Source organism: Tamandua tetradactyla, chromosome 3 (assembly GCF_023851605.1).
Source record: "Tamandua tetradactyla isolate mTamTet1 chromosome 3, mTamTet1.pri, whole genome shotgun sequence".
Taxonomy (NCBI): Eukaryota; Metazoa; Chordata; class Mammalia; order Pilosa; family Myrmecophagidae; genus Tamandua; species Tamandua tetradactyla.
The window spans coordinates 80,576,799-80,590,167 of record NC_135329.1 but is presented as its reverse complement, the minus strand read 5'-3'; the positions used below and the strand labels follow the sequence as shown (position 1 = coordinate 80,590,167).

General features: G+C 56.7%; 1 pseudogene; it reads right to left on the bottom strand.

Annotated features, from left to right (window-relative positions):
- Positions 1-4,753: 4,753 nt before the first annotated feature.
- On the bottom strand, positions 4,754-13,151 carry LOC143676181 (programmed cell death protein 1-like; annotated as a pseudogene).
- Positions 13,152-13,369: the final 218 nt, after the last annotated feature.

Sequence of the window (13,369 nt, the reverse complement as noted above, 5' to 3'; positions counted from 1 at the left end):
TAGCCATCTCCCACACTGCCAGGGAGACTTTCATCCCTGGATGTCATGTCCCATGTGCAGGGGAGGGCAAAAGTTTCACTTGCAGAGTTGGGCTTAGAGAGACTGAGTCCACATCTGAGCAACAAAAGAGGTCCTCCAGAAGTAACTCTTAGGTATACCTATAGGTAGGCTAAGCTTCTTTGCTATATACATAAGCTTCACAAGAGTAAGCCTCAAGATCAAGGGCTTGGCCAATGATTTGGGTGTCCCCAATGTCTGGCACAGTATCAGGGGATTCACTGATGGTAAAGTTTAATAGTTCCACAATTTTCTCCCATTCCTCAAGGGGCTTTTCCAATATTTTTTGATTATCTGCTTACTATACTTTTGGATGTATCCAGGCATTACATTAAGCTACAGGACTAAAGACGCTCATTCTTGTTCTGGGATCCCTGTGTTTGGATTGTTCAAATGATCTATACAGACAGGTTGAGTTAGATTATGCGCTACAAAACACTTAGGTTCTGGACATAATAAAACTTTCTTGTTTTTACTGAAATTTTTAATAAAATTAATTTTCTACTAAAATATAACAAAAACATCTTTTTGATTCCAAATTAGATGACATAACAGGGTATGTTGGAAGATGTCTCCTCCACTCCTGTGTTTCACTCTCACCTCCCCGGCCCCCTGCCCACGCCCTGTAGGTTATCATTAAAATAGCTTCTCTGTCCATCCTCCCATTGTTTCTTTTCCCAAACACAAGCAAATTCGGTTTCATGTCTGTGATGCCATCCCCCCCTCTTGGGCTGCACCTTGGCAGTGCACTCCACATCCCATAAGTCCCACACCTGAGCCCCAGGCACCTCCCTCCCACCCCAGCTGCCCACGTTCCTCCTTGCCCACCTGGCCTTGGTGCTCAGCTCGTCCTGGCTCCACTTCGGGCCCTTTCCAAGCTGCGCTGCTGCAAATCCAGCCTGGGAAATGCCTGTGAGTGTCACCCTCTCATACCTCTGCCCGTTACCTGTAGGTGTGTCTCTACATGTGGGTCACTGGGCAGGTGCTTCCCCAATATTGTCAGCTGGCGCCACGTTCTCCCCCAGGTGGGCACCTCTTCTAGCAATGCCAGGGCCCTGCCTCGCCACCGCCCGCCAGTGCCCATCAGGCCAGCAGCTGCGCTTGTCTGATAGGCGAGAAGGCATCTCCTCGTCCTGTAACTGCAGGTTCTTACTGTAAGTGAAACGCACATCCTTCCATCATTTAGGGGCCGGGTGTGTGGCTCAGCCTTCTCGTCATTTCTTCTGCTCATCCCTATGCCTTGCTCTTTCCAGGTTTTTAGAAGATCTTCACTTCACAGGGATAGTTACACTTTGTGGGGTATATTACACATCTTTCTCCCACTGTGTTTACTGTGATTTTTTTTTTTGCCATACTCATTGTTTTCAATTTATATATTTCAATGCATCAGTCTTTTTTTTCATTGCTCCTTGATTTTGAGCCACAGATGGAAATGCGTTCCCTGCTCTCACACTGTAGAGTTGTCCACCCATGCTTTCTTCTCTTTATGTCCTGAATGGTTTGTCCTTCTGCACTGGTTTGAAAGTATTATGTGTCCCAGAAAAGTCATGTTTTAATCCTTGTTCAGTTGTGTGAGGGCAGTCATTTCTTTTAACCCTAATTCAGTATTGTACGGGAGACATTTTTGATCAGCTCCACAATGGTGGGTGTGGCCTTTGCTTAGTGGAGATGTGACCACACCTATTCCAGGTGGGTCTGGATTAGTTTACTGGAATCCTTTTAAAAAGGAAACATTTTGGAGAGAATCAGAAATGACAGAAACCTCAGAACCCACAGAGAGAGCAGACTAGATGCTTGGAGAACAGTTGCTTCAGAGAACAGAGATACGGATGTTTGGAGATGCTTGGAGCCCAGCAGACATCACCACAAGGTGTTAAGCAAGCCAGAACCTGGAGAGAGCCAACGGAAGCCAAGAGATGAAAGCCAGCCCTGGAGAAGCAGAGTGAGGAACCCCCACAGAAACAGAGGCTGAAAGCAATGGAGCCCAGGGGCAAGGGACCAGCAGACCCCAGCTACGTGACTTTCCAGCTGACAGAGCTGTTCCTGACCCATCCGCCTTCCTTGTAAAGGTATCTTTCCCTGGATGCCTTGGTTTGGGCAATTTTATAGGCTTAGAGTTATAAACTTGTAACTTAGTAAATTCCCTTTTTAAAAGCCATTCACATTCAGGTAGCTTACAAACTAAAACACCTCCCTTCCTTCCCTCCTTGCATCCCTCCCTCTTCCCTTCCTTTCTCCCTCCCTCCTTTCCCTCCTTCTTTCCTTCATCTGTATGTTCTTTCTTCTGTTCTTTCTTTAATTCTCCCCACCCCCTTACATTTATATCCCCACTGCATCTGCGATTTATGCAAGAATATGGCATAAGGCATGGATCCAGTTCAATATTTTTCCAAATGGCTATAATTGTCCCAATACCACTTACTAAAAGTCTATCTTTCCCCCACAGGTTTGGGACAGCCTCTAAACCAGATACTGAATTTCCATATCACGTGGGCCAATTCAGCCTCCGTATGTGCTAGTACCTTATCCTTTCAATGACAAGTTTCACTCTCTCGTACGACTGTTTTTTCTTACTGTTAACTTGCTTGTTTATTTTTCCTATAAACTTTATAATTAATATGTCTAGTTCCAGAAATGTGGCTTTTTATTGGGACCATGTTGAATTTATAAGTTAGTTTAGGAAGAATTGACATCGTTGTGATGTTGAGTCATCATTGCCAAGAAATTTCTGTTTCCATTGCTCAGATCGATGCTTGTGTTCTCACGTTTTCCTCGCACGAGTTTCGTCCACTTCTTGTTAAATGTATACCCAAGCTTTTTCTCTTTTCTGTTGCTGTAGTAGATGGAATGTTCCATACCACGTTCTCTTCTAATTGGTTTTTGTTTGAATATACAAAAGTCATTTATTTCTGGATGTTATTCTACATCCTGTTAGTTTACTACATTTTCTTATTGCTAGAACTGGTTTTTTCCGTGGACTCTTTTTTTTTCACTTTTTTTTTTAGTTTATTGAGTAGTCTTCACAAATATTTTCTATACATGGTGTACGATCAATGGCTCACAATATGTCACATAGTTGTGCATTCATCCCTTTGCCATGGACTCTTGGTTTTCTGGGCATGCCGGAGAGTCATGCTCTCTGCAAGCTCCTTGGCAGTTTCCTGTGGTCCTTGGTCCTTCTGATTCAGCACCAAGCGGCGGTGGCTGACAGCCTGCTTTCTTCTGGATGTGGCGTTACCACTTCTCACCCCACAGGGGCAGGATCCTGGAGATGTGGGTTCCCGAAATCAGCAGAGGGGTGCCGACTTGGGTGGGGTGCATGTGTCAGGGGTGAGGCTGGGGAGGAGGCAGCTGTCAGTGTTGTCAGGACAACAGCCAGGGCCCCCACCGTGTGAAGGGGCTTCAGCAGCTCAAAGCCCCGCTCAGAACCCACCCTGTGCATTCAAGCATGCACCCCCTCTCCGTGGCACCCCTGCCTTCTGCACCGTGGCCACAGCTCAGTTAACTTAGCGCTGCCCACATGCCTGCCCTGCCCCAGTCTCAGCCTCCTGCCTGGGAGGGACCCCATGGAGGGGCTTAGAGCACAGCATGTGCTGAGCATGGTGAGGTGGCTGGGGACAAAGGGCCCTGGAAGGACTCTCAGGGGTGATGTTCACTGCTCCTAAAGCCTGAGGGGTCGAGGGGGCTGGGTGATGGGGAGAGTCACGTGCAAAGGGATATGGAGCTGTGGGGAGGGGGAAGCTCTGTTCCTGGGAACAGTGAGGGCATGGGGTGGGAGGTTGGGACCAGGAGCTGCCATCATTGTCACCAGCTTTGCTCCATTCGACTGCCTTGTCCACTGCAGGGGTCTCCCCTTCCTTCTCCAGCCTCCACGGTACTCCAGACAGGACAGGACTCAGGTCCTGCCTCAGAACTTTCCTCACCATTTAATTAGCGTCTTTAATGATAATATAATAGTCACTGGGGAAGGGCTCCAAAGCCCTGTGGACCTCATATTGGGGAGTCTGGCCACCTCGACTGCAGCTGCCCTGCATGGGCAGTGGACATGTGCATGGTATGGGGAATCACCAGCCTCAGAACAGGGAACGCCTGCACCCAGACATGGCCCCCCATTTTCAGACTCCCCAAAATAAATAACATCATGAATGGGCCCCAAGGAGAAGGAGGGTGGAGATGGGGTCAGCTCCCAGGGCAGTTCAAGATGGCCAGTTGGTGCTGGCCCGGCCGCCTCCTCCCTGCCCAGTATGGCAGTTGTTGGGAGTGAGTGTCCCCAAATCAGCCACAGCCCTGCCTTCCTGGAGGGACCCTGGGGATCCCTGGAACTCAGGTTTCCTACTGGAAAGCAGGGGAGGGGGGGAGGCGCTGGGAGAAGAGGCTCCAGAGCGGCTGGTGGGGGCAGCCAGTCTGCTGGGAGGGAGTGGATGGACCTTCCTTGTCTCCTCCTCCTTGTTCCTGGGTCTCAGTTTCCTCAGTGGCTCACAGGGCTGGAGCAGATCAGAGCAGAAGCAGTCCCCCAGGGTCCTTGTGCTGGGCTGTGCTCCTGGCAGCCCTCCACCCTTTGCAGCCAGCCCTCTCACCAAACCTGCTCCAGGCCTGGGGGAAACTGAGGCCTATACCTGGGGCCTAGGCTGGGCCAGATGAGGACGGGGAGGGGCACAGAGGAGGGGGACACGTGGGGGAGAACACGGCAGGGGGAGAACACGGCAGAGGGGGAAATCTGCCTGGCTGAGAAAGACAACCAGGGGTGTGGGCGGCTGAGCAGCAGGAGGCCCAAGCTTCAGCCCCAGGTAGGTGTGTGCCTAGGGCCAGGTGTGTGTTGCCTTGTCCTGTGCCTACACTGTGTCTCTGACTGGGACACCCCAAACTCCAGGTACAGAGACCCCTCGGTAGGCAGCAGGGGCTACAGCGAATCCTGGCCCAAATCCCCACCTGGGTCCCAACAGCCGGCAGCCAGGGGATGCGGTGGAGATGGGCGGCAGTGGGTGGTTAGGGCGACCCCCGTGGGCGGTGGGGTCAGGGAGCAGCCTTCCTGGGCTCACGCTGCAGGGTCTGAAGGACGTGGGGTAGCGGGGGGCACCGGTCAGAGAGGCCAGGAGCAGTGGCCGTCCTCGGGCCTCGGGGGCTGGGGCTCACGCAGGTCATTGGCCGAGCCCCTGCGGCTCACAGGTGGGACACCCGGGCCCCCTGCCAGGCCGGGTGCGAAGACGATGGTGGCGTACTCGGTCTGCTCAGGGGCGCAGGGTGCTGGGGGCTCTGGGGTCTTCTCTCGCGGCTCGAAGTCCAGCTCCCCATAGTCCACAGAGAGCACAGATATGGTTAAGGGTTGCTCCTTCTTCTGGGGAAAGAGCGGAGGGCACATCAGCATGTCTCTGAGCAGCCCCTCTGTGCACAGCCAGGACCACCCGGACCCCTCCCTGGCACCAAGCAGAGTCACCTCTGCTGTCTCAGCCACTGTTTGGGGTCTTGTGTTCACAGATGTGCCTTGCCAGGGACTGAACCTGGGTACTGCAGGGGCTGGTTTTGCACGTGGCACATATATGCACACATTCACACACGCATGTGCTAGGGCTCACAGGACTGACACATGCGCACAGGCGCCCACCTGCCCTGGTGGGGAGTGGGGGAGTTGTGTGTGTGTGGTGCACAGAAGCTGAGGTGAGCCCCTCCTCCAGGCGCCCAGGCTGATAGGAGACCCCAGGGTGCCTCAGAGGCAGAGGCCAGCGCCAGCCCAGTACCGCCTCTCCCTGACACAGAGGTGCAGCTGCAGACCTGAAGCTTTGGGCTCAGATGTGGCCGCCCTTATAGTCCCCCTCCCACTTCTGGGGTGAAGTCACGCCCCAGAAGTCCTGCTCTCTGGCCTCAGCTTCCCCCTCTGTAAGATTACTGGTAAGCGGGCAGCTTTAGGATTTGGAAATGCACCTGGAGGCCCTGGCACCTTCCCAGCAAAAGCGTGAGTGCACACCAGCCCCGACCCCAGGGCTGGCTCTGAGACTCCAGGGCACCAGAGCTCTGCAATGAGGCCCCTTCCAGGGTCCTGGCCGAAAGCGCATTACTGGGGGTGGAGACCAAGCCTCCAGGCTGCTGCCCGAAGATACCCCCTCCAGGCTTTCCCCACCTGCCCCTATCCAGCAGGCAAGGGGTGAAGGGGCGGCGGGAGTCGTGTGCAGGGACTCACCAGAGGTGCATCTTTGTGTCAGGCCCTGCCAGCGCCTGTGGAGAGACACATCGTTATCAGGGGCAGGGGGCCCGAAACCCCATACCCAGGCATGGAGGCCCCAGCCCCTAGGCTCCCCCAGCCCCAGGGGGGTGCTCTGCAGGTGAGCCTGGGGTGGGGGAGGCCCTTGTTCAGCACCCAGGGGTCTGCACCCTGACACCTCAAGGTCCTGCATCTGTCCCGGGGGGCTGCAAGGTGGCAGGGGTCTCAGCACACAGGCCTTTATGAGCTGAGCCCAGCTGGGGATGATGCAGGAGAACTGGTTCCAGGCACCTCTGCCTAGCCCTGGAGACACCCTGTGTGGCCAGAGGGGACCGGGAGATGGGGGGGTGGGGGTGCCAGCTGCCAGGATATGCCCTTAGCCCCTTCATAGCAGTGGGGGACGGACACGATGGCCCTCAGAGGCTGGGGGGTGCGGGGTGCCTCCTCTTGCCTCTGTGGCTGCCACCAACTCTCCACAGGCCTCACCCTTTCTTAAAGCCCTGTGACTGCCTGAGGTGGGGCCTGTCCCCTCCTTCCAGGGGATCTTAAAGCTCATATCCCCCTCTAACCTCAGAGTCCCTCCCGAGGGCAAGCAGCTGGGATGAGTTCCTGGCTGGGGTTGTTGAGGGTCCCGGGGGACAGTGGGAGCCAGAGGGTGGGTCAGAGGCAGCGGGGGAGGGTAGGCTGGGGCTGTGGGGGAGGGGTGGTCTCGCTGCTGCCTTACCTAGTGCGCGCCTGAGGCAGGTGGTGGCCAGGACCCAGGCGAGCAGCAGCAGCAGGACGCCCACCAGAGTGCTGGAGACGCCCACCACCAGGGCCTGGAGCTGGCCCACGGGCCCTGGGGCAGGGCTGGGTTGTGCCGTGGGCGGTTCCATGGCTCTCTCTGGGGGCCAACGGGGACAGCGTCCTGAGACCGGGGCCCTGGGCCCTCCTCTGGGTCCTGCTCCCCCTCCCTGGGTCCTGACCCCGCCCTGGCCCCCTGCCCACCTGTCACGGTAAGCTCTGCACGGGGGCTCTCGGTGATCTGTGTCTCAGGGGGCAGGTGGATGGCCCCACAGAGGTAGGTGCCGCTGTCGTTGAGCTGGGCGGCCAGGACACTCACTGGGAAGCCACGTGATGCGGAAATGGGGGTCACGGAGGGGCTGGCTGCTGTCCGGCGGGAAGGCGGCCAGCTTGTCCATCTGGTTGCTGGGGCTGATGCGGTACCAGTTCAGCCACAGGGACGTGGGCGCGCTGGACAGGCGGCAGGTGAACGTGGCGTTCGCTCCCTCGGGGACCGTGAGGCGGGCCGGCGACAAGGTCAGGGGGCCTGGGAGAGTAAGTGAGAATAGGGGGCCTGTGAAGGAGGGGGTTCAGCCAGCCTGCAGGGACCCCGCCCCAGCCCTGCCGCCCCTGCAGCTTCCCTTTCATGCCCCCAGGGACGGGGCACTCACCACCCACCTGGCCTGCTGAGGGTGGGGCTTTCTCCTCTGCCTTCCACCCGGTGCCCCGGCTCTGACGCCAGGAGCCCCCGTTTCACCTTTTATCCTCAGTTGACTCAGGGTGCCAATATTCCAGCGGGGGCCAGGCCGGGGTCCCCCTGGAGGCCTAGATCCCCTTGGTTCAGGCTCCCCCTTTCTAGGGGGCTCTGGTCCTGTTCCTACTGTTCCACTGTGGGAAGCCCCTCCCAGGAGAGAGGACCCCAGCCCGGGCACGCAGGCCTCTTGGCAGCTCAGGGCCTGGACTTTGTCCCATCTCAGGACACATCAGAAGTGGGAGCCAGCCCAAGCTGGCAGGGACAGCCTGCTACAGGTGCCACTGACTCGGGCCTCCAGGCCCTTAGAAGGCCCAGCAGATTCGTGTCCACTGCAAGGAGCCTGCAGAGGTAGCAGCTCCACTGTCCCCACATGGGCCAGAATGGGAGACCAGCCAGGACATATGGCAGCAGAGGCCCCTGCTCGGGGAGGACTCAGGAAAGCCCTCCTCCAGGAAAGCCCTCCTCCAGCTCCTGCTAAGGAGGCCAACCTGGGCACACATGCACACACCCAGACATGCAAACTCACACTCTTGCTCGCACACTCACTCCTGTATATGCTCACAGTCATACCTGCATTCATGGGCATAAGCACACACAGGCACACATACATACACTGACACACACATGCATGTGCTTACACACTCACACAGAGACTTACACACATATGCTCAACACACATGCAGTCACATACACTCAGACATGCACACCTCACACACACGTGTCTGCAGTAGGCTGGTGGGCATGTGAGTGGAGAACACATAGCTTCTTTACAGGAAAGGCAGTGGTGTCTGCGAGTCAGGGTCTCTGAGGGCCTTGGGAGTGTGTGCCCGAAACCCTGTCTTATAGGTGGGGAAACAGGATGGAGAGATATAGAGGCTCCGTCAGACCAAATGCAGGGTCTGCTGCCCGCACCCTCAGCCCTGACTGTGGAGGGAAACCTGCGGAGGGTGTGCAGCTCCAGGGTACCCCCTTTCCGCTCCCCCTCTGGCCTGGGCCCCTTCTCATGGCCCAAGCAGAGAGACCAAACCGCAGCCAGTCGCGGGGACACCCCAACCCCAGAATGGAATTCAGGACACCCAGCAGGAACAGAATTTAGAGCCAGGATGCTGCCCAGTGGGAAGTTTCCAGTGCATCCAACATGTCCCCACCCCTGGGCTCTCCAAGCCTGCACCCCAAACCACACTGTCAGGCAGGGAGGGCGCTGCACAGTCGAAGACATGCTTCTGAGCTGTGCACGCGCTATTTCCACTCAGCTCTGTCCCCTATCCTGCGACCATAGTTGATCTGCCAGGCTGGGCACCCATTCCCACCTTCACCCCAATAAAATAGGCGCAGGCTGCGGCTGCCCCTGCCCCTGCCCCGTGCATGATCATGGGTGCGGACCGGCGCATTCTCGCAGGTGCCGGGCTGCAGCTTCCTTGGTCATGCGCCTGCAGGCAGGCGACTGGGTGTGGGCCATGAGAACCCTGCTGGGGCAGCTGTGGCTCCAAGAGGAAGAGGCCCTGTGGCCCCAAGCCGCACGTTAGCCTCTATCAGCACTGCCTGTGGGCCGGGGATCCCTCAGGGCATGTGTTCCCAGAACCAACCCATCCCCACAAAGGCCCCATCATGGTCCCAGCCAGTCCAGAGCACCTCCTTTGCCTGTTAAGACCCTACAGAACCTGCACAAACCCCAGGCTCATGGGCTGGGGTCCCCAGGTACTGGGGAGCAACAAGGCCAGAAGCCAGGCATCCTGTGCAAGATGTGTGTGTGGGTCCATGAAGCCCTGCAGCTCTGCAAGGACCTGTCACACCTTCACACGTGCCAGGAGGGCAGAGCTGCTGGGGAGGCTGGGGGGTCTGGAGGGCCGGAGCTGGGTGGGAGGGTGGTCTAGCCAGGGGCTGCCGTCTTGATGAGGTGCCTTCAGGCCCTGGGCACTGGCCTGTTGGCCATCCTGGGGGTGACAGGCTCCCCACCCACACGTGGCCGAAGTACACCCTTGCTTTGCATCCCAAACCCACAACCAGTGTGTCCAAGTTGCTCTCAGGGCACTGGTGTGTACTTATATCAAAAAGTCATCACTAAAGAAACTCCAAGGCCCACTTAAAAAAAGGCAAGTAAACAATATCAGGGTCGGGCTCAGATTTGGCAAACAGTGCTACAGCTCTCAGACCAGCACATTCACCCCACCGCCTCCTCTAAGAAGGCTTCCTGGCTGAGCTGTGGAGGACCCACCAAGGAGGTAAATATTCAGAAACGGCCAGTGGCAGGTGCGTTTTGGGCAGTCTCAGAGATCCCAGTTTCTCCTGAGTTTTTCCTCTCATCCCAAGGTTGGGGGCTGGGAGGTGGAGAGGAGGGGTGCTGGGTGCCAGTGGCTTGAAGGCAGAGCCCTGCAACTCCACTGTTTACTTCCCATACCAGCCAAAGGACGAATGCCTAGATTGCAGTGAAAAAACAATGGCTTTTGACTCATGGTGTATAAGTATGTAATTTGTGACAAAGGACTACATACAGATGGGGACAGTGGGGTGGGAAGGCAGTTTGTGATGCTATTTAAGTCCAGTTGACATCAATCCAAACAAAAATATCATAGATATAAGATGGTAACCATCAGAGAGTCTACAAATTCATAGAGACGGAAAGTGGAGTACAGGCTGCCAAAGGCAGTCTCAGGGAGGGTGGGGAACTAGTGCCTGGTGGGTGCAGGGAGGGGGCTACTGCCCGGTGGGTGCAAGGAGGATGAGGGTGGCTAAGGCCTGGCGGGTACAGGGAAGGAGGCTAGTGCCTGGTGGGTCCAGGTGTTTTCTCCAGGTGATGGAAGTCTAGCAATGGGGCAAGGGTCTTTCCACCAAATGTTTCTTGGGAACCCCCAAGAAGGGAAAGGTGTGTTGTATTTGTACTAACTTGATTGAAAAAAAAAACACAAAAGCTCCCAAAGAGTCACTGATCATTGAATGGATACATAATCCTGGATGGGATCTAATATTGGAGGAGCTAAAAACTCAAAAGGGTATTACGAAAAAGCTTGGAATATGGACTGTAAGGTTTATACCAACACTGCATTTCTTGATAACTACACTTGAGTAAATAAGCTTGCCCTTAGGAAATGTGCAGGGAGGTGTTAGGTGTTCAAGGAGCATGATGTGTGAAGCCGCTGTCAAGTGTTCAGAAAATAAGTGAATAGACAGACAGACAGATGGATGAATAAATGGAATGATACATCAAAGGTGGTAAATGTCACGGTTGGTGGATGTGAGCCTGTGGGCTGCATGTACTGGTACATTAGATTCTCCTGTGGGGTCTGTTATTTTCTCAACTGTCTTGTCAGTTTGAAATTATTTCAAAATAAAAAGTTAAAAAAAAAAAAAAAAGAAGAAAGCGGGAGAGACCCACTGGGCAGAGCCCCAGGCTGGCAATGGGGCCACAGGGGAAAGCCCCCAGATGCAGCAGGAAGGCTGCCCCCGACCCATGACCATCCTGCCTTTTTTAGGCAGGCCCCTCCGTGTGTGCAGAAAGCACTGGCCAGGGGGCTGCCCGCCACGGGCCCCTGATTCATCGCAAAAGGCCTTCCCCGTATGTCCAGAGGGAACGGCCACTCCTGGGACCTACCAGTCCAGGCCAGGTGCAGAGAAGGACCAGGCCATGCTGTGACATACCCGGTCCCATGCAGACTTATTTTCCTCACAAGAAAACATGAGGCACACTCAGCAGGGGTCTCCTACCCTGCGAGGTTCTGGGCTGGGGAAGACGGAGGGACGGACGGCTTGAGGAGGCAGAAGTGGAAGCCACAGGTAGAAGCAGGAGTCCGAGGCGAGCAGGTGGCCCTTGAGCTGATTCCTGCCAGCCCCACTGGCCTGCACCAGACACATGAGCGCATGGCTGGGCGTTGGTGGATCACCCTGTCCCGTGCCCAGCGCCCTGGGGAGGCCCACAGAGCTGAGTGGGACCTCTCTTCTGCTGCAGCTGGCACTCAGAGGGTCCCATGACCTGGGCTACTGTGCGTGGGGCCGGGGAAAAGCGACATCTGAGCTTATGGCAAGTCTAAGTCAGCTCGTAACTCTATTTTTGTAACTTTTTTATGTATTTGACCTTTTTTCAAAAAGTTGAGAATAATAATAATATGCATCTGACTTATAAAGGTGTTTCATGGCATAAAGGTGTTGACTGCCCGGAGCCTGGATCCCCGAGGCTGGCAGAAGAGGGAGGAAGCACCCCACCAGCAGACAGACTCACGCCTTTCCCAGATGGGGGCGAGAACCCCCAAACCTGTGAGTGGCATGTGAAGTCCGAGTGTGTGCAGGAGTCCCGTCTTACCCAGCCCCGCTCCGGGAGCCCTGGACGCCGGGGACGCGGGGGACACGCCCCGCACTAGGCCCAGCGCTGCGAGTCATCTCCTTTCCATCTCAGGACACACATCCTGGCCCGCACCTCTTCTCGCCTCCCCAGCAAGCGGCTACAGTGGTCCTGGGCCCTCCTCAGAGCACAAGAGCCGGACCGAAGCCCCAGGAAAGGGGAGTCAGGGATCAGGGAGCTGGGGGCACTTATGGGTGTGGGAATGTGGGGTGGGCAACCCTCAGGGGCTGTCCCTCAGAGGTCGTGACAGGTCACTGCAGCCAGCCCAGAGCAAAAAGCCACCTCCCCTGGGCCCTGCGCTGACACCTGCGCTGCCTGGAGTGAAGGGATGAGGGGCCCAGCAGGGGTGCCCTTCTCCAAGGCTGATGAGAGTCTCACATGGACCTGTGGGACCTCCCCAGGGGATAAGGGACTGGACCAGGGCCGTGGGGACCTAATACCCCCCACCATCCACTGTGGGCACCCCTGGCATGTCCTGGCTGGAAATCACCTGCAGGGACCCCAGGAAAGGGGCACACACACCTAGGCCTAAGAGTGGGGGCCGCAGAGCAGATGTGACTCTGGCGGTTGCATTCTTGATATAATTAGAGAAGTACCACCTCCTGTAGGCTGTCCCTCATGAGCTCCCCGTGCTGGTGGGTTCCATTCAAAGGACACAGTGGAGATGTGGGGCTGGCCCTGGCGTGGTGGGATAGGGGACCACAAGGGCCTGGGTTTGGGGGCTCTGGCCAGCAGGGCCCCTTCGTTCCTTGGAGAGGGGTTCAGAGGCCAGGGTGGGCAGAGCGCTGTCCCCTCAGCGTGATGAAGAGCAGGGGTGAGGACAGAGGTCCCACCTTCCCAGGGCAAAGTGGGGGCCAGTGTCCCGGAAGGGGGCTGGGGGTCCTGGGAGGCCCTTTCTGGCCCCCCGCCACGCCGCTGGGCCCACTCCCAGCGCTTGTGGGGGCCCGCTCCACGCCCCGCGATCGGCACGTACCTAGGAGCCACCCAGGCCGCCAGCCCAGCTGTAGCACGGCCCAGACAAGCGGCCACGGAGCCCGCGGGGTCCGCATGATGAACCGCGCGCCACGCCGGTGCCCTGCGCAAGGAGCCGCTGGCAGGGCGACCGCCGAAAGGAAACCGACCCGTCGGGGCCCCGCCCCCTCTTCCTTCACCTCCATGTGGGCGGGGTGCCAGAGAGAGACACAGAGATGGGGGTGGAGGGACATGGAGACAGAGACACAGAGAAAGTGAGATCTATATAGTGTATACATGGGGGTGGGGACAGGGA